Here is a 17,030-nt window from a genome sequence, read left to right as displayed (position 1 = left end):
GTTTCACACTTCGCCTGCCGCCAGGCAGTACAGTGGAGCCTCGGTAAAACGAACTTCAAATCGTTCTTTACCCCGAAAGCATTTGTTTTGGAAACCAGCACATAAGCAACGTTCTAATTGTTCTCCTTAATAAACCTAATATTTATTAGGTCTGCATTTCAAGTGAAGCACATCTGCCTGTAGTCGGCCCTCAAAAGGTTTTGCCTACTTTTGGCTGACTTCTAGCAGTCGCCTGACACATGCAACTGCAGAGACGCAAACACAAACTCAGAGTGAGACACAGACATAGACAGTGAGTCCTCCGTGTGATATCCTCTTTTGGCGGGCAGAATTTACCAAAGACACCGAGTGCCAGGCACTTGACGTTGACGAGCCTGTGGATAAGATGCTCCTGGCTTCTGGCTAAAAGGGGATGTGGAATGGGACAGCCAGTTGTGTAGGATGAAGTCGGGCCTGGGAGCGATAAGCGAGCGGATAATGATGTACTGGAGCTGCAATCCACCGAGAGTCGACAGTCATTGAGCACGCGGCGTATGAGTAATGTGCCATGTTAGTTAGTAGGTTAGTTAGGTTGGTTGGCTGCTCCGCTGGTCCGCTGCTTGGTTTTGCCGAGCATAGGACCAGGCTCTGCCCTTTGACCAGAAAGAATGATGCAATTTCCAGACCACAATTTACCATTTTAATGGCCTTGGCAGACGGACCAGCGGGCAGGACATTGCCGTTTCAATGATGCACTTAGCACAGCCATCTCCTTCTGGCTTTTGGCCCTCTCACTCACTCCATTTTTTGAGCTTATGCATGTGAGAAATTTAGAGTAAAGCACCTCATTAAATTGAAAAATGTCTACAATTTGCAGGACATTATGTCCGCAACTAATGCATGCCCTTCGAAAAGTAGTTCATGTCCTTATTCGGTCTACATATCTGACTTTGTCCGCCACTCTGTCTCTCTCTCTCCCTCTGACCGAACAAATTGTTTAACTTCTCCACTTTTAAATCTCTTTTGGTCTGAACGAGCTCAATCTATACGGATGTGCATGTGTATAAATTTGCAGTGTTAATGCAATTTTAAGCTGCTTTATTAATGATTTTCTCTTTGGTTTACCTTACAGCTTTCAGAACCGATTGCAGCTGTGTTACTGTGGGTGAAAATAAGACTGAAATATATTACACAACCATCAAAGCACTTTAATATTCTCATTAGCAGTAAGTCGTATTGATTTTTATATTCATGGTAACTATGCCAATACAATATCAGCCAAATACATACTTGTTTAGATATATTAAAATCAGATTTTATTTTATATGTATTACAAACAGCTCTTCAAATAATGAAGAGCTTGTAAGGCAAATGAGTGAATCGATTGCCTTACCCATAAATCATGTACCACTGTGCTTTGTGGCCTGTCATGGAGCGAAAGTTATTGGTGGAAAAATCCTGAGCGCCAAAGGATTTTTTTCCGATTTCGTGCTTGTTTGTTGCAGGACGTACGCAAGTACGTATGTGCAAATGTATGTATGTGCGGGCAGGCAATAGTGTCAATGCATCGATAACCCGAGAACAAGGACGAAAACAACAACAACAACAACGAGATGGAACCGTCAAAGGATCAGAGGGCATCGTTATGGACGGAGTGCTCAGTTGAACGGAGAAGGAGAGGCAGAAGCAGGAGCAGGAGCCACTGCAGCCGGAGTCGGAAAACGAGCTCCGTCGGCTTTCTGCATTTACTCGCATGCATTATTGAGCATTAACCTCATTTCACGCAGTCAATTTACGGCATTAAATTCTCGTCTGGCCGGATCTACTCACATTCTGCTCCGGAGCAGGGCAATGGCGTAAGGATTTAACGAGCTGTCGGGACATCCAGAGCACCACCCAGCCCACGCCCGGCCATCCCAACTAAGCCCCTTGATGATGATGATTTTACAAAACTAATTCGGTTTTGATTAGCCCGAAAACAGCGGCAGGCGGCGGGAAGGGGGCAAGGAGGGAAGGGACAAGTCCTTGGACTTAACGGTTATTGAAAGTATCTTAACTTACCGCTGGCTGATAATAAGTAGCCGACGCAGAGGAATGGCGCCCGAGAAATTGAAAACACTTGAGGTGCAAGCAGCGCAAATAGCCCGACTAAATGAGCTTATAAAAATCCCAGAGGATATCCCAAAAGTGGAAGCACAACTAAAAAACCAGTAGAAAATGCGATAAGATGGCGGAAAAAAAGTAGCGGGAGAAACTAAGAGGTTGACAGCATCCTTACTTCTATTTTGGCCTATCTCGTTTGTGCCATTGTAAGTGGATAATTAAAGAAATGTCTGAGCCACAGACCAGAAAGAGAGAAAGAGAGAGAGAAGCAATAAAAACAGAGTCGGAGCGAAAGGGGCAGACGCTGAAATTAAGAAAGAGAAGGGACTACAGCCAGAAGGAGACAGCAGCAAACAAGGGGTCTTTATGCTCTATAATGTGTGTGGAGGCTATTAAAAGCTTCTAAACGTTTGCTAAAAACGCTAGTATAATTCACCACTCCAGACAACAGACGTGTGAGAAGAAGGCTTAGAGGGAGACGGGAAGACTGCTTTAGAAAGAGACGCAACACAGGCAACAACGTGGCACCGTTTAAGTAGCCTTAGTAACAGCCACCAGCTGTTCCAGTCGCAGCGCGGGAAAACCCAGCACCCTTGTCCACATATATTGTGTAAGCGGCTTTTCCATTGTCTCACTGACTTAATTTGCCCAGCGAAAAATAGAGATAAGTGCTCAAGTAGCAGGGAACAGCTGCTCCTTGAGACCCGTTTTCTTCGCTTGACTTTTAGGAAATATTCAAAGACTGCTTGGCAATATTGTTAAAAAGAAAATAGAATTTAATATTTCGCTTCCCAGCATTTATCTACGTACGTAACTCCATCTTTCCAGCTCATAAGCTGGGGGCTAACCCGTTATGTGGCCCCCATTTCCATGTGCTCATTCTTTAATTGCCATATGCTACAGAGATAGGAAAAATCGCCCCAGCTAATGGCCAATTGTCCGGGCAACAACATTTGGCTGCCGTTAATGGTCATGGTCAACACCCGGGCACCCATAACCAGAGACACTTCAATTGAAGTTTTGCGTGGGGGGAGATGGCGGTACGGTGACCTGTGACCCCGCTGTTACTCGGGTCACCGCTTCGAATGGCGCCCTCCTGATACCTTTGGCATTTTGGTTACGTTCCATTCAAAGCAATTAAGTTATCGCCGTGTACTTTTTGCCAGGCAATCGCAATTGCCATCGCCATCGCCATCAATCATCGTTTAACGGCGGAGATGAAAATAAAACGGCGAGCTTATGAGCGGAGCAACACCTCCAGTTTGGGATGCATAATTCATGGGGGAAATGGGAAAAGTTTGACTTTGGCGCGTGACTAAACGAGAAATGCAATGAACACAATGCAAAAGGCCAAAAACTGTTGCCAGCAAATGAGCTAGCAGCCAGCAAGGATAAAGGATAAACAGCAACAGCAGCAGCAGCAGCCAGGGAAACAAAACAGGGCAGCATCTAGGACACTAAGTATGATTTATGCGGCGAGTCTCGCCATGGCAGTCAAATTGAAATTTACACCAGAGCCTTGGCAACATGCCCCGTGAGCTGGGCTCAAATGAGTTGCAATACTTGCTGGGACTGTCGCCTCGCACATAAGAACATATACTCGTATATGGTGCACTATGCGTACACTCGAAGGAAAAGTCAAAGGCCAGCGGAATTCGCAATAAATTCCAGGATAAAACTACTAACAAGACTGCTTTTTGCACTGCAACCGACAAACGAAAGCTATTTTGTAACAAATGAAGAATAGTATACAACTAACTTATCTTCCAAGCATCTTCTAGTTAGGACTGCTCTTTCATCTTTTGTGTTGACTACCTTACTCCAAGTGTACTTACAAAGTGAGACACAGATACAGATCATTATGAGCAGCAAATCTGTTGTCCCAAGGGACATGTGCTGGAGATTGGCTGGGGAATGGACCCTTTCCTTCGCCGGAATCCTTATATTTTGCTGCTTCTAGTGCTGCCAGTTGCACTTCAATTTTCGTTTGTTTCGCCGGATTATCAGCGAAGCTGAAGCATGAAAATTTAATAATCCATTTGGCCCGGTTGCAGGCGAGGTCCTGCAGCCAGGACCTCCAGCAGCTGCAGCTCCTTGGAGACGCTCGACGGCAGCACCATGATAAATTCTATTTAATTTCTGGGCGAGAGATTGAAAAGGAATTCCTGGCGGATTTTGTGATCTGATTGGGAAACTGAGTGATTTGGGGCACGGGAAACAGATTCTGGCATTGCGACGCCCCCATTGCTGGGAAAAATCCTTTAAAATTAATTGACTGCTTTGCCGGGCACAACTGTACCCTGTTTTATTTACCAGTTAAGCGCCCACAGCAATCCTGCAAAAGAGTTAAAACCCCAATCATGTACTAACAAAACCCCAAAAACTAAACTAGTTCACCCCACACCCACCACCATTCAACGTGTCATTTAACATTTTGGCTAATAGTCCGCACATTGTTTCGAGCTGTGGATTCTGGACTGAAGCGAAAATTGCCAAATGGGGAAGAAAGAAAATAGCCAAAATAGCAGCTAAAACTTATTTCATATCAAAGGGTGTTGAGGGGGGGAAACGGTGATGGGGGACATTAAAACCACGCCAATTTTGGTCAACATGCTGAATGAACTGCAAAATCAACTCGCTTCAAAATGTGGTCGGTCAGCAGTGTGTTTATATATGTGTGCATGTGTGTATACACACATTAGTGCACTCGTGGGTGCGTGTGTGTTTGTGTGAGTGTGGTGCATCAACGCCAACTGCACACAACTAAAAATCAGTTTGCGCGATATTACGTATACGCAGTGTGCAACGCTAAACGAGAATTAACATTTAAATGCCGCATCTATATTGTTACAGGTTCTTGTTTGAACGGCTGAATGGACAGGGAATTGTAATACATATAAGCCTGCGTTCATGACGAAACTTTCGTATTTTATACGGGCTAGGATACAATTGGCGAAAATTACGATAATCTCGCGGCACAAATAAATATAAAATGATTCGGCGCACTCGTGGGTATCAAATTTGCGGCTGAAGAATATTTATACGTGAAAGTGATTCAAGTTGGTCAGTCCATTTTGTCCTTTATATTTCTAACGATTTTCATGTAAACTAGCGATTGTAAACATTATTATATCCCCCGCAAGTTGACTTAGTTACCCAGCTACTCACTTCGGAAATTCCTTTATTCGTTTCCCGGTTTAAGTCCCTGTCGTTTTTCAGTTGTCCTTTTTGGTTGACTTTCTGTTAACTAAACTTATTAAAGTATGCTTGACATTCACTGATTCTGATTCGGATTGTCTGCTCTGTTTGTATTTGCCTTGTTCATTGTCAGTTGGCCTGTGCCCCATCTATACACGTATATGATAAAATATTTCGCATCTTGTCAGGTTCAGAATCAGGTTTGGCTTTTGCTTTGGCTGCAGGAACTAGACGACAAATTGTCGCTGGAACAAAACTTCGTTTGCCTTTCAGCTCGGCAACCAAATCCTTGACAGGCTTTCGCCAGGCCCCACTCCCTTACGTCGGCCCCCCTTTTCCATTGCATTTGATTCAATTTGCGCAGAGCAAAAGTAAATCAACAAAAAAAAGTGGAGAGGAAAATAGGAAAAATAGGAAATGTTCGTATTCCATAAATTTGCTGGCACTTCAATCTCTATGGCCTCCCTACTGCACCTCCCTTCACTCTCTGTTGTTCCACGCTCTATTTATAAAATTTAACATTCCGTTCTTGGTTCCATGGGGTTTTTTTTTATCTTTTTTAGTTTATATATCCTTTTGCTGTTGGTTGTGCCAAGTTTTTGCGGCTTCATTGTCAGTTCCTCCATGTCCTGGTTCTTCTCTATTTCTTCCAACTGCCATTGCATTACGTTTCCCGTCCATTCCATTACATTCCCCCGCCGCGTCTCTTGTGTTTTTAATAATGCATAATTTGTTTTATAACTAGGTTCGGCTCCCCCATAGCAGCTCTCTCTCTCCCTCTCTCGCTCTCTCTGTCTATGATTCCCATTTTATCTTTGCTGTATATTGTGCATATTATATGTGGGCAAGGAAAAAATATTTTAATCAAAGTGAAAACAAAGCATTCCATTGTTGAAAATCTATTATAAAATGCCCTGCTTTGTTGGCGATTTTTTCTGGGCCTGGTTCATTTTCTAAAGAGCCACGGGGGTGAGAAAAATGGAGTTGGCTAAGTGAGAAACTCCAACTGCTGCACAAGTATTGTCCAAGCGAGCTTGAATAATGCAGTTAAAGTGGAAATTTGATACTGAAAAAAAACCCCATAGACATAAGCTAAATCTATTTAGGAGATTTCAAAGAACTATAATATATTGTTACATTGTTTTGCTTTGCTTTGCTAAGCCAAATTGCACTTCTCAGAGTTCAGTTTCTATTTAAACCTTATGATAAAAAAGTTTACCTGAGGCAGGTTATTACCAAATTATGGGTATACGCGTTACTCGTAGAGTAAAAGAGTATACTAGATTCGTTAAAAAGTAATGCAATGTTAAAAGTAATCTATGTAATTTTTTTGATGAAATTAAAAAAAAATAAAACATGTCCCAAGGCTGAATTTCTATACTCCATAACTTAACTTATTTTGATCGGATTTTGAAGAGGCATACCTCTAAATGTTTCTGGCGCAATTCTCTAAATATCTGCATTCAAATTTAGAAATTTATTTTTTTGACATTTTTTTTTAATTTTTCTGATGTATGATGTGCCAAAATTCAAGAAAATTAAAAAATGTGTTAAGGCTGAATTTCTATACTCCATAACTCAACTAATTTTGATCGGATTTTGAAGAGGCATACCTCTAAATGTTTCTGGCGCAATTCTCTAAATATCTGCATTCAAATTTAGAAATTTATTTTTTTGACATTTTTTTTTAATTTTTCTGATGTATGATGTGCCAAAATTCAAGAAAATTAAAAAATGTCTTAAGCCTGAATTTCTATACTCCATAACTCAACTAATTTTGATCGGATTTTGAAGTGGCATACCTCTAAATGTTTCTGGCGCAATTCTCTAAATATCTGCATTCAAATTTAGAAATTTATTTTTTTGACATTTTTTTTTAATTTTTCTGATGTATGATGTGCCAAAATTCAAGAAAATTAAAAAATGTCTTAAGGCTGAATTTCTATACTCCATAACTCAACTAATTTTGATCGGATTTTGAAGTGGCATACCTCTAAATGTTTCTGGCGCAATTCTCTAAATATCTGCATTCAAATTTAGAAATTTATTTTTTTGACATTTTTTTTTAATTTTTCTGATGTATGATGTGCCAAAACTCAAGAAAATTAAAAAATGTCTTAAGGCTGAATTTCTATACTCCATAACTCAACTAATTTTGATCGGATTTTGAAGAGGCATACCTCTAAATGTTTCTGGCGCAATTCTCTAAATATCTGCATTCAAATTTAGAAATTTATTTTTTTGACATTTTTTTTTAATTTTTCTGATGTATGATGTGCCAAAATTCAAGAAAATTAAAAAATGTCTTAAGGCTGAATTTCTATACTCCATAACTCAACTAATTTTGATCGGATTTTGAAGTGGCATACCTCTAAATGTTTCTGGCGCAATTCTCTAAATATCTGCATTCAAATTTAGAAATTTTTTTTTTTGACATTTTTTTTTAATTTTTCTGATGTATGTATGTATGTATGATGTGCCAAAATTCAAGAAAATGAAAAAATGTCTTAAGGCTGAATTTCTATACTCCATAACTCAACTAATTTTGATCGGATTTTGAAGTGGCATACCTCTAAATGTTTCTGGCGCAATTCTCTAAATATCTGCATTCAAATTTAGAAATTTATTTTTTTGACATTTTTTTTTAATTTTTCTGATGTATGATGTGCCAAAATTCAAGAAAATTAAAAAATGTCTTAAGGCTGAATTTCTATACTCCATAACTCAACTAATTTTGATCGGATTTTGAAGTGGCATACCTCTAAATGTTTCTGGCGCAATTCTCTAAATATCTGCATTCAAATTTAGAAATTTATTTTTTTGACATTTTTTTTTAATTTTTCTGATGTATGATGTGCCAAAATTCAAGAAAATTAAAAAATGTCTTAAGGCTGAACTTCTATACTCCATAACTCAACTAATTTTGATCGGATTTTGAAGTGGCATACCTCTAAATGTTTCTGGCGCAATTCTCTAAATATCTGCATTCAAATTTAGAAATTTATTTTTTTGACATTTTTTTTTAATTTTTCTGATGTATGATGTGCCAAAATTCAAGAAAATTAAAAAATGTCTTAAGGCTGAATTTCTATACTCCATAACTCAACTAATTTTGATCGGATTTTGAAGTGGCATACCTCTAAATGTTTCTGGCGCAATTCTCTAAATATCTGCATTCAAATTTAGAAATTTTTTTTTTTGACATTTTTTTTTAATTTTTCTGATGTATGATGTGCCAAAATTCAAGAAAATTGAAAAATGTCTTAAGGCTGAATTTCTATACTCCATAACTCAACTAATTTTGATCGGATTTTGAAGTGGCATACCTCTAAATGTTTCTGGCGCAATTCTCTAAATATCTGCATTCAAATTTAGAAAATTTTTTTTTTGACATTTTTTTTTTAATTTTTCTGATGTATGATGTGCCAAAATTCAAGAAAATTAAAAAATGTCTTAAGGCTGAATTTCTATACTCCATAACTCAACTAATTTTGATCGGATTTTGAAGTGGCATACCTCTAAATGTTTCTGGCGCAATTCTCTAAATATCTGCATTCAAATTTAGAAATTTTTTTTTTTGACATTTTTTTTTAATTTTTCTGATGTATGATGTGCCAAAATTCAAGAAAATTAAAAAATGTCTTAAGGCTGAATTTCTATACTCCATAACTCAACTAATTTTGATCGGATTTTGAAGTGGCATACCTCTAAATGTTTCTGGCGCAATTCTCTAAATATCTGCATTCAAATTTAGAAATTTATTTTTTTGACATTTTTTTTTAATTTTTCTGATGTATGTATGCATTCAAATTTAGAAATTTTTTTTTTTGACATTTTTTTTTAATTTTTCTGATGTATGATGTGCCAAAATTCAAGAAAATTAAAAAATGTCTTAAGGCTGAATTTCTATACTCCATAACTCAACTAATTTTGATCGGATTTTGAAGTGGCATACCTCTAAATGTTTCTGGCGCAATTCTCTAAATATCTGCATTCAAATTTAGAAATTTATTTTTTTGACATTTTTTTTTAATTTTTCTGATGTATGATGTGCCAAAATTCAAGAAAATTAAAAAATGTCTTAAGGCTGAATTTCTATACTCCATAACTCAACTAATTTTGATCGGATTTTGAAGTGGCATACCTCTAAATGTTTCTGGCGCAATTCTCTAAATATCTGCATTCAAATTTAGAAATTTATTTTTTTGACATTTTTTTTTAATTTTTCTGATGTATGATGTGCCAAAATTCAAGAAAATTAAAAAATGTCTTAAGGCTGAATTTCTATACTCCATAACTCAACTAATTTTGATCGGATTTTGAAGTGGCATACCTCTAAATGTTTCTGGCGCAATTCTCTAAATATCTGCATTCAAATTTAGAAATTTATTTTTTTGACATTTTTTTTTAATTTTTCTGATGTATGATGTGCCAAAATTCAAGAAAATTAAAAAATGTCTTAAGGCTGAATTTCTATACTCCATAACTCAACTAATTTTGATCGGATTTTGAAGTGGCATACCTCTAAATGTTTCTGGCGCAATTCTCTAAATATCTGCATTCAAATTTAGAAATTTATTTTTTTGACATTTTTTTTTAATTTTTCTGATGTATGATGTGCCAAAATTCAAGAAAATTAAAAAATGTCTTAAGGCTGAATTTCTATACTCCATAACTCAACTAATTTTGATCGGATTTTGAAGTGGCATACCTCTAAATGTTTCTGGCGCAATTCTCTAAATATCTGCATTCAAATTTAGAAATTTTTTTTTTTGACATTTTTTTTTAATTTTTCTGATGTATGATGTGCCAAAATTCAAGAAAATGAAAAAATGTCTTAAGGCTGAATTTCTATACTCCATAACTCAACTAATTTTGATCGGATTTTGAAGTGGCATACCTCTAAATGTTTCTGGCGCAATTCTCTAAATATCTGCATTCAAATTTAGAAATTTATTTTTTTGACATTTTTTTTTAATTTTTCTGATGTATGATGTGCCAAAATTCAAGAAAATTAAAAAATGTCTTAAGGCTGAACTTCTATACTCCATAACTCAACTAATTTTGATCGGATTTTGAAGTGGCATACCTCTAAATGTTTCTGGCGCAATTCTCTAAATATCTGCATTCAAATTTAGAAATTTATTTTTTTGACATTTTTTTTTAATTTTTCTGATGTATGATGTGCCAAAATTCAAGAAAATTAAAAAATGTCTTAAGGCTGAATTTCTATACTCCATAACTCAACTAATTTTGATCGGATTTTGAAGTGGCATACCTCTAAATGTTTCTGGCGCAATTCTCTAAATATCTGCATTCAAATTTAGAAATTTTTTTTTTTGACATTTTTTTTTAATTTTTCTGATGTATGATGTGCCAAAATTCAAGAAAATTGAAAAATGTCTTAAGGCTGAATTTCTATACTCCATAACTCAACTAATTTTGATCGGATTTTGAAGTGGCATACCTCTAAATGTTTCTGGCGCAATTCTCTAAATATCTGCATTCAAATTTAGAAAATTTTTTTTTTGACATTTTTTTTTAATTTTTCTGATGTATGATGTGCCAAAATTCAAGAAAATTAAAAAATGTCTTAAGGCTGAATTTCTATACTCCATAACTCAACTAATTTTGATCGGATTTTGAAGTGGCATACCTCTAAATGTTTCTGGCGCAATTCTCTAAATATCTGCATTCAAATTTAGAAATTTTTTTTTTTGACATTTTTTTTTAATTTTTCTGATGTATGATGTGCCAAAATTCAAGAAAATTAAAAAATGTCTTAAGGCTGAATTTCTATACTCCATAACTCAACTAATTTTGATCGGATTTTGAAGTGGCATACCTCTAAATGTTTCTGGCGCAATTCTCTAAATATCTGCATTCAAATTTAGAAATTTATTTTTTTGACATTTTTTTTTAATTTTTCTGATGTATGTATGCATTCAAATTTAGAAATTTTTTTTTTTGACATTTTTTTTTAATTTTTCTGATGTATGATGTGCCAAAATTCAAGAAAATTAAAAAATGTCTTAAGGCTGAATTTCTATACTCCATAACTCAACTAATTTTGATCGGATTTTGAAGTGGCATACCTCTAAATGTTTCTGGCGCAATTCTCTAAATATCTGCATTCAAATTTAGAAATTTATTTTTTTGACATTTTTTTTTAATTTTTCTGATGTATGATGTGCCAAAATTCAAGAAAATTAAAAAATGTCTTAAGGCTGAATTTCTATACTCCATAACTCAACTAATTTTGATCGGATTTTGAAGTGGCATACCTCTAAATGTTTCTGGCGCAATTCTCTAAATATCTGCATTCAAATTTAGAAATTTATTTTTTTGACATTTTTTTTTAATTTTTCTGATGTATGATGTGCCAAAATTCAAGAAAATTAAAAAATGTCTTAAGGCTGAATTTCTATACTCCATAACTCAACTAATTTTGATCGGATTTTGAAGTGGCATACCTCTAAATGTTTCTGGCGCAATTCTCTAAATATCTGCATTCAAATTTAGAAATTTATTTTTTTGACATTTTTTTTTAATTTTTCTGATGTATGATGTGCCAAAATTCAAGAAAATTAAAAAATGTCTTAAGGCTGAATTTCTATACTCCATAACTCAACTAATTTTGATCGGATTTTGAAGTGGCATACCTCTAAATGTTTCTGGCGCAATTCTCTAAATATCTGCATTCAAATTTAGAAATTTATTTTTTTGACATTTTTTTTTAATTTTTCTGATGTATGATGTGCCAAAATTCAAGAAAATTAAAAAATGTCTTAAGGCTGAATTTCTATACTCCATAACTCAACTAATTTTGATCGGATTTTGAAGTGGCATACCTCTAAATGTTTCTGGCGCAATTCTCTAAATATCTGCATTCAAATTTAGAAATTTTTTTTTTTGACATTTTTTTTTAATTTTTCTGATGTATGATGTGCCAAAATTCAAGAAAATTAAAAAATGTCTTAAGGCTGAATTTCTATACTCCATAACTCAACTAATTTTGATCGGATTTTGAAGTGGCATACCTCTAAATGTTTCTGGCGCAATTCTCTAAATATCTGCATTCAAATTTAGAAATTTATTTTTTTGACATTTTTTTTTAATTTTTCTGATGTATGATGTGCCAAAATTCAAGAAAATTAAAAAATGTCTTAAGGCTGAATTTCTATACTCCATAACTCAACTAATTTTGATCGGATTTTGAAGAGGCATACCTCTAAATGTTTCTGGCGCAATTCTCTAAATATCTGCATTCAAATTTAGAAATTTATTTTTTTGACATTTTTTTTTAATTTTTCTGATGTATGATGTGCCAAAATTCAAGAAAATTAAAAAATGTCTTAAGGCTGAATTTCTATACTCCATAACTCAACTAATTTTGATCGGATTTTGAAGTGGCATACCTCTAAATGTTTCTGGCGCAATTCTCTAAATATCTGCATTCAAATTTAGAAATTTATTTTTTTGACATTTTTTTTTAATTTTTCTGATGTATGATGTGCCAAAATTCAAGAAAATTAAAAAATGTCTTAAGGCTGAACTTCTATACTCCATAACTCAACTAATTTTGATCGGATTTTGAAGTGGCATACCTCTAAATGTTTCTGGCGCAATTCTCTAAATATCTGCATTCAAATTTAGAAATTTATTTTTTTGACATTTTTTTTTAATTTTTCTGATGTATGATGTGCCAAAATTCAAGAAAATTAAAAAATGTCTTAAGGCTGAATTTCTATACTCCATAACTCAACTAATTTTGATCGGATTTTGAAGTGGCATACCTCTAAATGTTTCTGGCGCAATTCTCTAAATATCTGCATTCAAATTTAGAAAATTTTTTTTTTGACATTTTTTTTTAATTTTTCTGATGTATGTGCCAAAATTCAAGAAAATTAAAAAATGTCTTAAGGCTGAATTTCTATACTCCATAACTCAACTAATTTTGATCGGATTTTGAAGTGGCATACCTCTAAATGTTTCTGGCGCAATTCTCTAAATATCTGCATTCAAATTTAGAAATTTATTTTTTTGACATTTTTTTTTAATTTTTCTGATGTATGATGTGCCAAAATTCAAGAAAATTAAAAAATGTCTTAAGGCTGAATTTCTATACTCCATAACTCAACTAATTTTGATCGGATTTTGAAGTGGCATACCTCTAAATGTTTCTGGCGCAATTCTCTAAATATCTGCATTCAAATTTAGAAATTTTTTTTTTTGACATTTTTTTTTAATTTTTCTGATGTATGATGTGCCAAAATTCAAGAAAATTAAAAAATGTCTTAAGGCTGAATTTCTATACTCCATAACTCAACTAATTTTGATCGGATTTTGAAGTGGCATACCTCTAAATGTTTCTGGCGCAATTCTCTAAATATCTGCATTCAAATTTAGAAATTTATTTTTTTGACATTTTTTTTTAATTTTTCTGATGTATGATGTGCCAAAATTCAAGAAAATTAAAAAATGTCTTAAGGCTGAATTTCTATACTCCATAACTCAACTAATTTTGATCGGATTTTGAAGTGGCATACCTCTAAATGTTTCTGGCGCAATTCTCTAAATATCTGCATTCAAATTTAGAAATTTATTTTTTTGACATTTTTTTTTAATTTTTCTGATGTATGATGTGCCAAAATTCAAGAAAATGAAAAAATGTCTTAAGGCTGAATTTCTATACTCCATAACTCAACTAATTTTGATCGGATTTTGAAGTGGCATACCTCTAAATGTTTCTGGCGCAATTCTCTAAATATCTGCATTCAAATTTAGAAATTTATTTTTTTGACATTTTTTTTTAATTTTTCTGATGTATGATGTGCCAAAATTCAAGAAAATTATAAAATGTCTTAAGGCTGAATTTCTATACTCCATAACTCAACTAATTTTGATCGGATTTTGAAGTGGCATACCTCTAAATGTTTCTGGCGCAATTCTCTAAATATCTGCATTCAAATTTAGAAATTTATTTTTTTGACATTTTTTTTTAATTTTTCTGATGTATGATGTGCCAAAATTCAAGAAAATTAAAAAATGTCTTAAGGCTGAATTTCTATACTCCATAACTCAACTAATTTTGATCGGATTTTGAAGTGGCATACCTCTAAATGTTTCTGGCGCAATTCTCTAAATATCTGCATTCAAATTTAGAAATTTTTTTTTTTGACATTTTTTTTTAATTTTTCTGATGTATGATGTGCCAAAATTCAAGAAAATTAAAAAATGTCTTAAGGCTGAATTTCTATACTCCATAACTCAACTAATTTTGATCGGATTTTGAAGTGGCATACCTCTAAATGTTTCTGGCGCAATTCTCTAAATATCTGCATTCAAATTTAGAAATTTATTTTTTTGACATTTTTTTTTAATTTTTCTGATGTATGATGTGCCAAAATTCAAGAAAATTAAAAAATGTCTTAAGGCTGAATTTCTATACTCCATAACTCAACTAATTTTGATCGGATTTTGAAGTGGCATACCTCTAAATGTTTCTGGCGCAATTCTCTAAATATCTGCATTCAAATTTAGAAATTTATTTTTTTGACATTTTTTTTTAATTTTTCTGATGTATGATGTGCCAAAATTCAAGAAAATTAAAAAATGTCTTAAGGCTGAATTTCTATACTCCATAACTCAACTAATTTTGATCGGATTTTGAAGTGGCATACCTCTAAATGTTTCTGGCGCAATTCTCTAAATATCTGCATTCAAATTTAGAAATTTATTTTTTTGACATTTTTTTTTAATTTTTCTGATGTATGATGTGCAAAATGCAAATTTGCATTCAAATTTAGAAATTTATTTTTTTGACATTTTTTTTTAATTTTTCTGATGTATGATGTGCCAAAATTCAAGAAAATTAAAAAATGTCTTAAGGCTGAATTTCTATACTCCATAACTCAACTAATTTTGATCGGATTTTGAAGTGGCATACCTCTAAATGTTTCTGGCGCAATTCTCTAAATATCTGCATTCAAATTTAGAAATTTATTTTTTTGACATTTTTTTTTAATTTTTCTGATGTATGATGTGCCAAAATTCAAGAAAATTAAAAAATGTCTTAAGGCTGAATTTCTATACTCCATAACTCAACTAATTTTGATCGGATTTTGAAGTGGCATACCTCTAAATGTTTCTGGCGCAATTCTCTAAATATCTGCATTCAAATTTAGAAATTTATTTTTTTGACATTTTTTTTTAATTTTTCTGATGTATGATGTGCCAAAATTCAAGAAAATTAAAAAATGTCTTAAGGCTGAATTTCTATACTCCATAACTCAACTAATTTTGATCGGATTTTGAAGTGGCATACCTCTAAATGTTTCTGGCGCAATTCTCTAAATATCTGCATTCAAATTTAGAAATTTTTTTTTTTTTTTTTTTTTTTGTATTTTTTCTGATGTATGATGTTGCCAAAATTCAAGAAAATTAAAAAAATGTTGCATTATATTATTTGTTCCATAATTTCTACCGATATTCCGCTGAGTAACGGGTATCTGATAGTCGGGGAACTCGACTATAGCATTCTATCTTGTTTTGACTTTATGAAGTCTGTTCAAAACCCCTTTTCCTCTCAGGGACACACTTAGAATGTCATTAAACTGCCTGGCAATTTGGTTTTCGGTCACAGTGAAGAGAAAGGGAAAGGTTTTCCTTTTTTCTCGCTTTGTTGTGGGCTGGGAGCAGGAAAACTCTCATAAAAGCCCGGAGTGAGACATAATAATAAAGCACCAGAAGACAATTCAGCTCGTAAAAATACAAAATAAATGTTATAAATGTAGCCATAAAAATTACAACAAAAACAGAGGTGGAGCCACCCCCTTGGAAGGTCCTTGCTTTTTGCTGGCCACCTTTGTCAGCGTAAAATATTTTTAACTGATTGATACGCGCGGGGTGGTGGGTTGTAGGTCACACGTACAAGTGGGTCTCAATGTGTGCGTGTGAGTGTGTGTGTGTGTGTTGCGTGACAAAAGCACACACACACATACAATCAAACGCAGGTGGAGGGACATTAGGGTGAATACATGAGTGCCCAGGGGGTGGGGGGAGACACTGACGAGTGACGCCGAAAAAGAGGCAAACACTCACACGCAGACGGAGCAGCGCGAAAACAAATGAGAAAAAATATGTTACAAAGTGTCGCTCATGACACACACTCTCTCACACCCACAAACGCAAACACTCTCGTCCACATACACAGCACCTTTCGCCCCTTAAAAAAAGTGGTTTTTAAATCACAAATATATCAACACTTTATTTATTTAAACCAAACATTCGCGGATGTTTTCGAATATTTATTATAACAAATAAATTGATCTTTTGACCCGTGCACAATTCGTGTTGGCGTAAAAATTTAAAAATATAAAATATAATAAAAATTAAACAATAAAAAAAAAAGTGAATCTTGCAAATAGTGAAATTATTTAAAACAATATATGAGCAATACAAAAGTGAACCCTGCAGTGCAATCGCCAAAATAAGAGCTTTATAAATAAAGACAAAACATTTGAGTGGTAAATCGCTAGAAGGGTTATTACATCCATTTCTCGCAGTGCACTGACTCAGTTGTACACCTACAGGAGCATGCCACTTGGTCGCCTCGTCATGTTCTAGCAGCAAGTTTTACATTGTCTGGCTTCGAGCGTTGTGCCATTTTTACTTTGGCTTTCACGGGGAAAGGGGCTTCGAAAACGAAAAGGTTGACGAGGGGGTGAAAGTTAGGGGGGTGAACCCGT

General features: G+C 34.2%; 1 protein-coding gene across 1 annotated transcript in view; it reads left to right on the top strand.

Moving 5' to 3' along the window:
* LOC6548102 (ERI1 exoribonuclease 2) overlaps window positions 1-17,030 on the top strand; it is a 99,716-nt gene that overhangs the window by 66,816 nt on the left and 15,870 nt on the right. Inside the window, exon 2 of the mRNA XM_026981160.1 lies at window positions 1,112-1,205. The gene's annotated coding sequence lies outside the window, so the exon portion shown is untranslated. The remainder of the gene's footprint in view (window positions 1-1,111; window positions 1,206-17,030) is intronic.

This window comes from Drosophila erecta, unplaced genomic scaffold, assembly GCF_003286155.1.
Source record: "Drosophila erecta strain 14021-0224.00,06,07 unplaced genomic scaffold, DereRS2 tig00000092-arrow-pilon, whole genome shotgun sequence".
Lineage (NCBI taxonomy): Eukaryota > Metazoa > Arthropoda > Insecta > Diptera > Drosophilidae > Drosophila > Drosophila erecta.
The sequence above is the reverse complement of the archived record's forward strand: the minus strand, read 5'-3'. Positions and strand labels throughout refer to the sequence as shown.